Consider the following 12,283-nt stretch of genomic DNA (forward strand, 5'->3'; position numbering starts at 1 on the left):
CACATAAAATTAAACCAGTTTGTATGTGATAAATAAGCTTCAATGCTACATAGGAACTCTGTACATGTGTGCTTGTTATTGCCTTTGTTATTATTGCATTCATCTAAAATGTCATCAGACATTGAACAAAACCCACATAACTGCACATTTACTAAAATTAGTGGCGAATTAGGAAACTTCCCAATATATCAATACACCCAGGGGAGTTAATCTTCCTTCCCCAGGGTAAAAAGAAAACCTTTACAGAAATAAAGTTTAGATGTTTATATATATATATATATATATATATATATATATATATATATATATATATATATATATATATATATATATACAGTTTATATTAAATTATCCATTACAACTCCAAATAACTGTCTTAAAAAAAAATGACAGCTCCAATAAACACTACATTTTTAAATGAGTCCAGATATTCCGAAATACGTTGTGTACAGGGAAGTACCTAAGCTTCCCTACAATTAATGCTGGCGACAAATTATTTGGATACCATTTGTTGGGAATGTGGGAGCCTGGGATATCTGCTGAGAGGAGCTTGTTTAGTTAGTTTAGTTAAGTTTAAAAAGCTAGTTTAAAAGTCAGTTACAAAATTAAGACTTATTAAGCAGGCCCCCTTTTTTGTATTGTGAACCCCCATTTAAATAACCCACGAGCCGCTACTAGCTGTTACATAATGTATCGAGTTATGGTCTGTGGCCCAACCCTGTAATAACATAGCATCTTATCCAAAGCCAGAGCGTAGCATGAAATATCTATACTTAACGCTTAAGCCGTCCTAACTGGTCTGATTAGGAGATTAAGGACCAAAATTGACTCTATGTTAGATTACTCCGGACTTACATTATAGATATAGATTGAATTTTCTCGATCTAACACTAAGGGGGCTCCTAAATAAAATATTTAGACAGAGGTCTACTGAAAACCCATTTCAGGGAACTCTCTCCTTCATGCCTCCAGCTGCCACCCACAAAGAGTATTTAATGGTGTAGCAAGGGGTCAGTTTATACGCCTCAAAATAAATTGCACCAATGAGGTTAATTCTGAAAACAATTGGTTTTCCAATTGGTCAGTTTCTGAAGAAGGTGTGTACCTACTGACCAATTGGATTGCAGGGATTGTTTTTAAGAGAAATTGCTGGGGAAAAATGTTCCCCTAGGAGTTAAATAAAATAAGCCCCCCCAAAATAAAAAAAAACAGCCAATACTAAACTATTGGTAGTTTAGTTTAGGCTAGGGTTTTTTTTATTTTGCGGAGGCTTTTTTATATTGATAGGGCTATTAGATTAGGTGTAATTAGTTTAAATATCTGATCATTTCTTTTTTTATTTTGTGTAATTTAGGCCTAGATTTAGAGTTGGGCGGTAGCCGTCAAAACCAGCGTTAGAGGCTCCTAACGCTGGTTTTTACCGCCCTCTGGTATTTGGAGCCAGTCATTAAAGGGTCTAACGCTCACTTTCCAGCCGCGACTTTTCCATACCGCAGATCCCCTTACGTCAATTGCGTATCCTATCTTTTCAATGGGATCTTTCTAACGCTGGTATTTAGAGTCATGGCTGAAGTGAGCGTTAGAACTCTAACGACAAAACTCCAGCCGCAGAAAAAAGTCAGTAGTTAAGAGCTTTCTGGGCTAACGCAGGTTCATAAAGCTCTTAACTACTGTGCTCTAAAGTACACTAACACCCATAAACTACCTATGTACCCCTAAACCGAGGTCCCCCCACATCGTCACCACTATATTTAAATTTTTTAACCCCTAATCTGCCGCTCCGTATACCGCCGCCAACTACGTTATCCCTATGTACCTCTAATCTGCTGCCCCTAACACCGCCGACCCCTATATTATATTTATTAACCCCTAATCTGCCCCCCACAACGTCGCCACCAGCTACCTACAATTATTAACCCCTAATCTGCCGACCGTAGCTCACCGCTAGTATAATAAATGTATTAACCCCTAATCCGCCTCACTCCCGCCTCAATAACCCTAGAATAAATAGTATTAACCCCTAATCTTCCCTCCCTAACATCGCCGACAGCTAACTTCAAGTATTAACCCCTAATCTGCCGATCGGAGCTCACCGCTACTCTAATAAATTGTTTAACCCCTTAAGCTAATTCTAACCCTAACACTAACACCTCCCTAAGTTAAATATAATTTTTATCTAACGAAATAAATTAATTAATAAATAAATTATTCCTATTTAAATCTAAATACTTACCTGTAAAATAAATCCTAATATAGCTACAATATAAATTATAATTATATCTTAGCTATTTTAGGATTAATATTTATTTTACAGGCAACTTTATAATTATTTTAACCAGGTACAATAGCTATTAAATAGTTAATAACTATTTAATAGCTACCTAGTTAAAATAATTACAAAATTACCTGTAAAATAAATCCTAACCTAAGTTACAATTAAACCTAATACTACACTATCAATAAATTAATTAAATAAACAACCTACAATTATCTACAATTAAACCTAACACTACACTATCAATAAATAAATTAAATACAATGCCTACAAATAAATACAATTAAATCCTATCAGCCAATCGGAATTCGAGGGACGCCATCTTGGATGACGTCCCTTAAAGGAACCGTCATTCGTCGGGAAGTCGTCGGAAGAAGAAGATGGGTCCGTGGTGGAGGTCTTCAAGATGGAGCCGGTCCTCATCGGATGAAGATAGAAGATGCCGCTTGGAAGAAGATGGTTGCCGGTCCGGATCTACTATTTTTCCCGGATAGGATGAAGACTTTGGACCCTCTTCTGGACTTCTTCAGCCATCGGATGATGGATGTCTAGCCCCCGCTTGGGCTTGGATGAAGATTTTGGAGCCTGGAACGATCGGTGATACCTGGCATGGTGAAAACAAGGTAGGAAGATCTTCAGGGGCTTAGTGTTAGGTTTATTTAAGGGGGGTTTGGGTTAGATTAGGGGTATGTGGGTGGTGGGTTGTAATGTTGGGGGGGTATTGTATGTTTTTTTTTACAGGCAAAAGAGCTGAATTCTTTGGGGCATGCCCCGCAAATGGCCCTTTTCAGGGCTGGTAAGGTAAAAGAGCTTTGAACTTTTGTAATTTAGAATAGGGTAGGGCATTTTTTTTTTTTGTAATTTTTCTAATGTTTGTAAATATTTTTTTATTTTTTGTAACTTAGTTCTTTTTTATTTTTTGTACTTTAGTTAGTTTATTTAATTGTATTTATTTGTAGGAATTGTATTTAATTTATTTATTGATAGTGTAGTGTTAGGTTTAATTGTAAATAATTGTAGGTAGTTTATTTAATTTATTTATTGATAGTGTAGTGTTAGGTTTAATTGTAACTTAGGTTAGGATTTATTTTACAGGTAATTTTGTAATTATTTTAACTAGGTAGCTATTAAATAGTTATTAACTATTTAATAGCTATTGTACCTGGTTAAAATAAATACAAAGTTACCTGTAAAATAAATATAAATCCTAAAATAGCTATAATATAATTATAATTTATATTGTAGCTATATTAGGGTTTATTTTACAGGTAAGTATTTAGCTTTAAATAGGAATAATTTATTTAATAAGAGTTAATTTATTTCGTTAGATTTAAATTATATTTAATTTAGGTGGGGGTTAGGGTTAGACTTAGCTTTAGGGGTTAATCCATTTATTACAGTAGCGGTGAGATTCGGTCGGCAGATTAGGGGTTAATAATTGAAGTTAGGTGTCGGCGATGTTAGGGAGGGCAGATTAGGGGTTAATACTATTTATTATAGGGTTATTGAGGCGGGAGTGAGGCGGATTAGGGGTTAATAACTTTATTATAGTAGCGGTGCGGTCCGCTCGGCAGATTAGGGGTTAATAAGTGTAGGCAGGTGGAGGTGACGTTGAGGGGGGCAGATTAGGGGTTAATAAATATAATATTGGGGTCGGCGGTATTAGGGGCAGCAGATTAGGGGTACATAGGGATAATGTAGGTAGCGGCGGTCGAGCGGCAGTTTAGGGGTTAAAAAAATATGCAGGTGTCAGCGATAGCGGGGGCGGCAGATTAGGGGTTAATAAGTGTAAGGTTAGGGGTGTTTAGACTCGGGGTACATGTTAGGGTGTTAGGTGCAGACGTAGGTAGTGTTTCCCCATAGTAAACAATGGGGCTGCGTTAGGAGCTGAATGCTGCTTTTTTGCAGGTGTTAGGTTTTTTTTCAGCTCAAATGGCCCCATTGTTTTCTATGGGGGAATCGTGCACGAGCACGTTTTTGAAGCTGGCCACGTCCGTAAGCACCGCTGGTATCTAGAGTTGCAGTGGCGTTAAATTATGCTCTACGCTCCCTTTTTTGAGCCTAACGCACTGAAAACCCAGCCATTCTGTGAACTCTAAATACCAGCGGTATTTAAAAGGTGCGGGGGAAAAAAAGCACGCGTAGCTAACGCACCCCTTTGGCCGCCAAACTCTAAATCTAGGCCTTAGTGTTTAGTGTTAAGTGTTTGTTTTTGTAATTTAGGTAATTGTATTTAATTAATGTAATTGATTTAATTGTAGTGTAAGGTTAGGTGTTAGTGTAAGACAGGTTAGGTTTTATTTTACAGGTAAATTTGTATTTATTTTAGCTAGATAGTTAGTAAATAGTTAATAACAAACTTGCCTGTGAAATAAAACCCAAGATAGCTACAATGTAACTATTAGTTATATTGTAGCTAGCTTAGGGTTTATTTTACAGGTAAGTATTTAGTTTTAAATATGAATTATTTAGGTAATGATAGTAGGTTTTATTTAGATTTATTTTAATTATATTTAAGTTAGTGGGTGTTAGGGTTAGGGTTAGACTTAGGTTTAGGGGTTAATACATTTAGTATAGTGGCGGCGACGTTTGGGCCGGCAGATTATGGGTTAATAAATGTAGGTAGGTGGCGGCGATGTTAGGGGCAGCAGATTAGGGGTTAATAATATTTAACTCGTGTTTGTGATGTGGGAGTGTGGCGGTTTAGGGGTTAATATGTTTATTATAGTGGCGTCGGTGTCCGGAGCGGCAGATTAAGGGTTAATAATTTTATTTTAGTGTTTGCGATGCAGGAGGGCCTTGGTTTCGGGGTTAATAGGTAGTTTATGGGTGTTAGTGTACTTTTTAGCACTTTAGTTATGAGTTTTATGCTACAGCTTTGTAGCGTAAAACCCATAACTACTGACTTTCAGTTTACGGTATGGATCTTGGCGGTATTGGCTGTACCGCTTACTTTTGGCCTCCCAGGCAAACTCGTAATACCGGCGCTATGGAAGTTCCATTGAAAAAGGACTTTTTGAAAGCTGCGGTAATTACGTTGCAGGAGTAAAAAAAGAGCCTTAACGCTGCTTTTTCACTCATACCACAAAACTCGTAATCTAGCCATCAGTTTTAACCCGGGGGTTATATTACTACCCCTTTGTTTTAAAGATATTTGAATAAAGTTGGTTGTTTTAACACTCACCCAGTGCTCCTAATATTTCTCTTGCAGTTGGAAGCAGAACTGGAGACTGGCACTTGGAAGATACCCTCTGCAGAGCTTGGGTACATGAACTGGATACAGGAACTTGACAGGCACCCACTGCAGAGCTTGGGTGCAGTAGCTGGAGACTGGCACTTGATAGATATCCACTGCAGAACTTTAGTGCAGTAGCTGGAGACTGGCACTTGGTAGACACCCTCTGCAGAGCTTGAGTGCAGATGCTGGAGACTGGCACTTGGCAGACACTTCCTACAGAGCTTGGATGCAGTAGCTGGATACTGGAACTTGGTAAGCGCCCTCTGCAGGGCTAGGCAATGAAACAGAACACCAGTGCTCAGCAGGCACCCTCTGCAGTACTTGGGTACAGGAGCAGGACACCAAAGAAGGCAGGATAGTGACACAAGATAACAGGTAGCAGTGACAGGCTGGTGATGAAAAAATAGCCAGTCAGATAAGTCACCAAATACAGGGAGAATATGTTAGAGAAATCAGGAGACAAGACCAAGTTTGCTATACCAGAATAGCAGTCCAATCTTTCATCAAACAATAGGGGAATTCAGGAATCAGAGGAAAAAAACAAACAGGAAACCAGGCAAGATCAGCATCACTAACAGACTGGTAGAACCACCATGTTAGGGCAGGGAGTGGTCTGTGGGGCTGCCTTTTATATAAGTGCTGATGAGGTAACTGGTGGCAGCTGGCAGGCAGATGGAGCTACAGAGCACATCCAGTGCAGGCAACAGGTCTACAAAAGCATCAGCACAAGCTCATAAGACAGGGCTACAGGCTGTGAATCAGGAGTCCAAGGTTCAATCCCAGGCAGGGCCATGACACTCACAAATATATGATAAGAAGTCAATATAACGCAAGGCACGTTTTCAATTTCATAAATAGACGAGTAATTGTTATACTCATTCATTCCAGAAGGAATCATAGTATAATGTTAAAAGAAAATCCATTGAGTTTCCTTTTGTAATTTAATTGTTTAATTGCTACCACCCAATACCAATATTTAAAAAATATATATCAGATGTAATGACTTTGAGCTGAGTAGGTTGAAATAAACCTAATATTAGCTTCAGGTGTCTTAATTTTGGGTCCCAATAATCTCTCCATATCTTTTCATAGTCCAATGCTCTAGCAAGTATTTTAGGTGAAAAACCTATTGCTAATAGTTTTAGATCCCAAGCAGCCTTTTTAAAGCATTCAAAAGACATGAAATTTCTCCTTAATTTTAAATATTCCTCTATGAGACAATTTTAGAAATGTACAAAGTCAATTTAGTCTGACTATGAACTAACCAAATTTGTCATCCTTTATACAAGTGAAATAGCTAAAAAGGCAGTAGTGGGAGTAATCTGACTTTTTTTCCACTGCACATTTTATCAAAGCAGACATATCACTGAGTGGAACAGCAAATTGAGTCAAGTTCTAGATGGTGGATCAGCTGCAGTATGCTGTGTCTTGAAAACCACAACCTTAAAGATAAAACAACAAAGCTGCCACATTTCAACCACTTGGAATAACGGGCAGGCTGAACTTTAACATTAGCCAGCCTTGGCCAGCATCAGCAATGGGGTATCTTGGGGTCATTGACGCTAGGCTTATTTGTGGTTAGGGTCTTGGAGAAATGCAGTTAGGCTTAATTGTGCTTAGGAGTCTCAGGATTAAATGCTGTTAGGCTTAAAGGGACAGTCAACTCCAAAAATGTCACTGTTTAAAAAGATAGATAATCCCTTTATTACCCATTCCCCAGTTTTGCATAACCAACACAGTTATATTAATATACTTTTTACCGCTGTGATTACTTTGTATCTAAGCCTCGTTTGACAGCCCCCTGATCACATGGCTATTTATGTATTATCTATTGACGTGTCCTGCACAATTCCACGGGAGAGAGCACAATGTTATCTATATGGCCCACATGGATTAGCAGTCTCTTGTTGTTAAAAGCTAATAAAAAAAACATGTGATAAGAGGCTGTCTGTAGTGGTTAGAAACAGGTAGAAAGTTAGAGGTTTAAATGTTATAAAGTATATTATTACAATGTTGATTGTGCAAAGCTGGGGAATGTCTAGTAAAGGCTTTATCTATCTTTTTAAACAATAACAATTTTGGTGTTGACTGTTCCTTTAATTGCAGTGGAGTGGTTTGGGTCATGGTAGTTAAGAGATTAATGCACTGGGGTCTCAGTAATCATATTGGTATTGATTACCTTGGAAGTCATAGCTGTTAGGGTTAATTGAGGTTGGTAGTTAATGGTTAAAAGGCAGAGTTAATTGCAATGGGGCTAAGGGTTAATAGTAGTCAGCATTATTTTCAGTGGGGATTCGAGGGTCTGAGGAGTTGTGCACAGTTCGTTTTTGTTTTTTAATGTTTTACTTTTTTATATACTTTAGTTGTGCAACCTTTTAAAAAACAGAATTTATGCTTACCTGATAAATTACTTTCTCCAACGGTGTGTCCGGTCCACGTTGTCATCCATTACTTGTGGGAAAATATTCTCCCCCACAGGGAAAGGCAAGGAGAGCACACAGCAAGAGCTGTCCATATAGCTCCCCCTCCGGCTCCGCCCTCCAGTCATTCGACCGACGGTTAGGAGAAAAAGGAGAAACTATAGGGTGCCGTGGTGACTGTAGTGTATAAAGAAAAAATTTTCAACCTGATTAGGAAACCAGGGCGGGCCGTGGACCGGACACACCGTTGGAGAAAGTAATTTATCAGGTAAGCATAAATTCTGTTTTCTCCAACATTGGTGTGTCCGGTCCACGGCGTCATCCATTACTTGTGGGAACCAATACCAAAGCTTTAGGACACGGATGAAGGGAGGGAGCAAATCAGGTTACCTAAATGGAAGGCACCACGGCTTGCAAAACCTTTCTCCCAAAAATAGCCTCCGAAGAAGCATAAGTATCAAATTTGTAGAATTTGGCAAAAGTGTGCAGAGAGGACCAAGTCGCTGCCTTACATATCTGATCAACAGAAGCCTCGTTCTTGTAGGCCCAAGTGGAAGCCACAGCCCTAGTAGAATGAGCTGTGATTCGGTCAGGAGGTTGCCGTCTGGCAGTCTCATAAGCCAATCGGATAATGCTTTTCAGCCAGAAAGAGAGAGGTAGCAGTAGCTTTTTCACCTCTCCTCTTACCAGAGTAAACGACAAACAAAGATGAGGTTTGTCTAAAATCTTTTGTTCCTTCTAAGTTGTCATGAACCAAGCCTCCAGACTAAAAAGAAAAAGAAAAGGTCTGGGAGGCATTCTGCTAAGAAGGGCTGTATAGGGATTTGAACCTGTGGCTCTGTGGTTGCTATTTCTGTTTGCTTACATGTTGAGCCACAGCCAGTTCCAACAATAGCATGGATCTTAAAAGATCTGATAAATAACTATTTGCCTTACTTGTTATTACACCTGTGCAACACACAGGTGTTCTCAATTCTGGAATTAATCAGAACCAACCCTGTGCAAAACCTCCCTATTTAAGGATGGCTTTTAGTCTGCATTAGTGTCTTCACATTGGATCTGTTTTGTCAAGTCAGAACCTGTTTCCTGTATTTCTTTGGAGAAAAGATTTCCTTTGCACCTGTTTACAAGGTATTACCAGGAGAAAGCCTTTACCTTTAAACCTGTTACCAATCTACAAGTTTGTTTCCTGCTTTATGCAATTCCTGCACTTGGACATTGCCAGGAGAAGGATTTCCTTTGCACCTGTTTATAAGGTATTACCAGGAGAAAACCTTTACCTTTAAACCTGTTACCAATCTTCAAGTTTGTTTCCTGCCTTGTGCATTTCCTGCACTCAGCAATTACAAGGAGAGAGACTTTACCTTTAAACCTGTTACCAGTTTGCAAGTTGTTTCCTGCCTTGTGCAATTCCTGGACTCAGCAATTACAAGGAGAAAGACTTTACCTTTAAACCTGCTACCTGTTTACAAGTTGTTTTCTGCCTTGTGCAAATCTTACATTTCAGTTATTACCAAGAGAAAGACTTTCCTTTTTGAATCTGCATCTCTGCTTACTAGTTTTCTTTATTTTCACTCCTGCTGTATGTGGTCTTAACATACCTGAGTAGCATATTTAAATATTCTGCAAGTATTTGCTTAAACAAAGTATTTTGTTATTTAAATAAATTTGTTTTCATTTTCAATCAGTATGGCTTCTACTAATCTTCCTTTAAAGCAACTGTTCCAGACAATGAGGCTCTCACATGATATCCTGAGACAGAACATGACAGAATGTGAAGACCATAAAAGAGAGCCCTCTGGGATTATTGCTATATTGGATTCAGTGTTAAAGTTTATTAAGGACATACTCATTAACTTTATGGAGCTGGTGGAAATGTTATCTCTCCCAACCGAAACCTTGTCTAAAGTTACCTCCCAAACAAGGAAAGGTTTTAAAGAACCCTTAACAGAAGAGGAGAAAATTCGGCGAAGACAGCTTAACCTCTGTTTCTATTGTGGGGGAACTGGTCACCACATCACAGGGTGTCCAGTAAGACCCCCTAGAGGATCAAGTCGAGATATAGCCAAGTTTAAAATGGACTCTGATGTTAAGGGAACAAATTATTCTTCCACTAGCAAACTTAAAGATACTCCTGGAGAGGATCCAGCTACTGAGAATACATCAATTCTACAAACAACCGTTTCTAACACGCTTCAAGAAATTGTACCTGATTTGAAACAGATGGTCATTGGGAGTACAACTCCAACTACATCCATTACCCATACCACTGCATCTGTTTCTGCATCAACCACATTGGGGAACTCTGCAAAAATACCTCCTGGAAATCCTGCACATTACCTTGTTTCTGCCCTGGCTGGAGATCCAGCTAACAAATGTCACTCATCAGACATAAAAGTGACAAACCTTCCAGCTAAATCAGACTCTGCCAATTCTAAAGATCCACACCTCCTTGCACCACCTTCACCCAGCTACTCATTGACTGAGAAAGAATTGGATGAGATGGTTGAATTGGATATAAATGGCACAGAAAATGAATTCCTGGACTCTGAAGGAGAGGTCATACTTTACCCGGAGGTACTCTACCCATCAGGCAGATATGACCCAGATAACAAATTCCTTGACTCTGAAGGAGAGGTCTTTTCCTACCCGGAGGTACTCTGCCCATCAGCCAGTCCATTGCAAGCTGCTGGGTATAATCAGGAACCTCTAAATCAAAACTGTCTTGGTTTTTCAGCTCTTGTTATGCCTACAGGGATATCTTCTAAGGGTCCCCAATCTCAGGCAGCTGTTCCAAGCGAAGAATCAATTCCATCTGATTGTATTAGGGCTTCAAATGGAACACTTGTTTGTAAATCCCACCTTCAGATGTTTGATCAGGCTTTGAGCGCCCAGAGTGCGCTCTTTGGAGGGGGCATCTGTCATGAACCAAGCCTCCAGACTAAAAAGAAAAAGAAAAGGTCTGGGAGGCATTCTGCTAAGAAGGGCTGTATAGGGATTTGAACCTGTGGCTCTGTGGTTGCTATTTCTGTTTGCTTACATGTTGAGCCACAGCCAGTTCCAACAATAGCATGGATCTTAAAAGATCTGATAAATAACTATTTGCCTTACTTGTTATTACACCTGTGCAACACACAGGTGTTCTCAATTCTGGAATTAATCAGAACCAACCCTGTGCAAAACCTCCCTATTTAAGGATGGCTTTTAGTCTGCATTAGTGTCTTCACATTGGATCTGTTTTGTCAAGTCAGAACCTGTTTCCTGTATTTCTTTGGAGAAAAGATTTCCTTTGCACCTGTTTACAAGGTATTACCAGGAGAAAGCCTTTACCTTTAAACCTGTTACCAATCTACAAGTTTGTTTCCTGCTTTATGCAATTCCTGCACTTGGACATTGCCAGGAGAAGGATTTCCTTTGCACCTGTTTATAAGGTATTACCAGGAGAAAACCTTTACCTTTAAACCTGTTACCAATCTTCAAGTTTGTTTCCTGCCTTGTGCATTTCCTGCACTCAGCAATTACAAGGAGAGAGACTTTACCTTTAAACCTGTTACCAGTTTGCAAGTTGTTTCCTGCCTTGTGCAATTCCTGGACTCAGCAATTACAAGGAGAAAGACTTTACCTTTAAACCTGCTACCTGTTTACAAGTTGTTTTCTGCCTTGTGCAAATCTTACATTTCAGTTATTACCAAGAGAAAGACTTTCCTTTTTGAATCTGCATCTCTGCTTACTAGTTTTCTTTATTTTCACTCCTGCTGTATGTGGTCTTAACATACCTGAGTAGCATATTTAAATATTCTGCAAGTATTTGCTTAAACAAAGTATTTTGTTATTTAAATAAATTTGTTTTCATTTTCAATCAGTATGGCTTCTACTAATCTTCCTTTAAAGCAACTGTTCCAGACAATGAGGCTCTCACATGATATCCTGAGACAGAACATGACATAAGTAGAACTTTAAAGCACGAACAACATCTAAATTGTGTAATAAACGTTCCTTCTTTGAAACTGGATTCGGACACAGAGAAGGAACAACTATTTCCTGGTTAATATTCTTGTTGGAAACAACTTTTGGAAGAAAACCAGGCAACCTTATCTGAATGGAAAACCAGATAGAGTGGATTACATTGCAAAGCAGATAATTCAGAAACTCTTCTAGCAGAAGAAATAGCACCACAAACTCCTCACCATCCCCGTGGAGATGCTACTTGTTCAGAGCGGCAAGGAGAATGACTGGGGGGCGGAGCCGGAGGGGGAGCTATATGGACAGCTCTTGCTGTGTGCTCTCCTTGCCTTTCCCTGTGGGGGAGAATATTTTCCCACAAGTAATGGATGACGCCGTGGACCGGAC

The sequence above is a fragment of the Bombina bombina genome, chromosome 1 (assembly GCF_027579735.1).
Source record: "Bombina bombina isolate aBomBom1 chromosome 1, aBomBom1.pri, whole genome shotgun sequence".
Taxonomy (NCBI): Eukaryota; Metazoa; Chordata; class Amphibia; order Anura; family Bombinatoridae; genus Bombina; species Bombina bombina.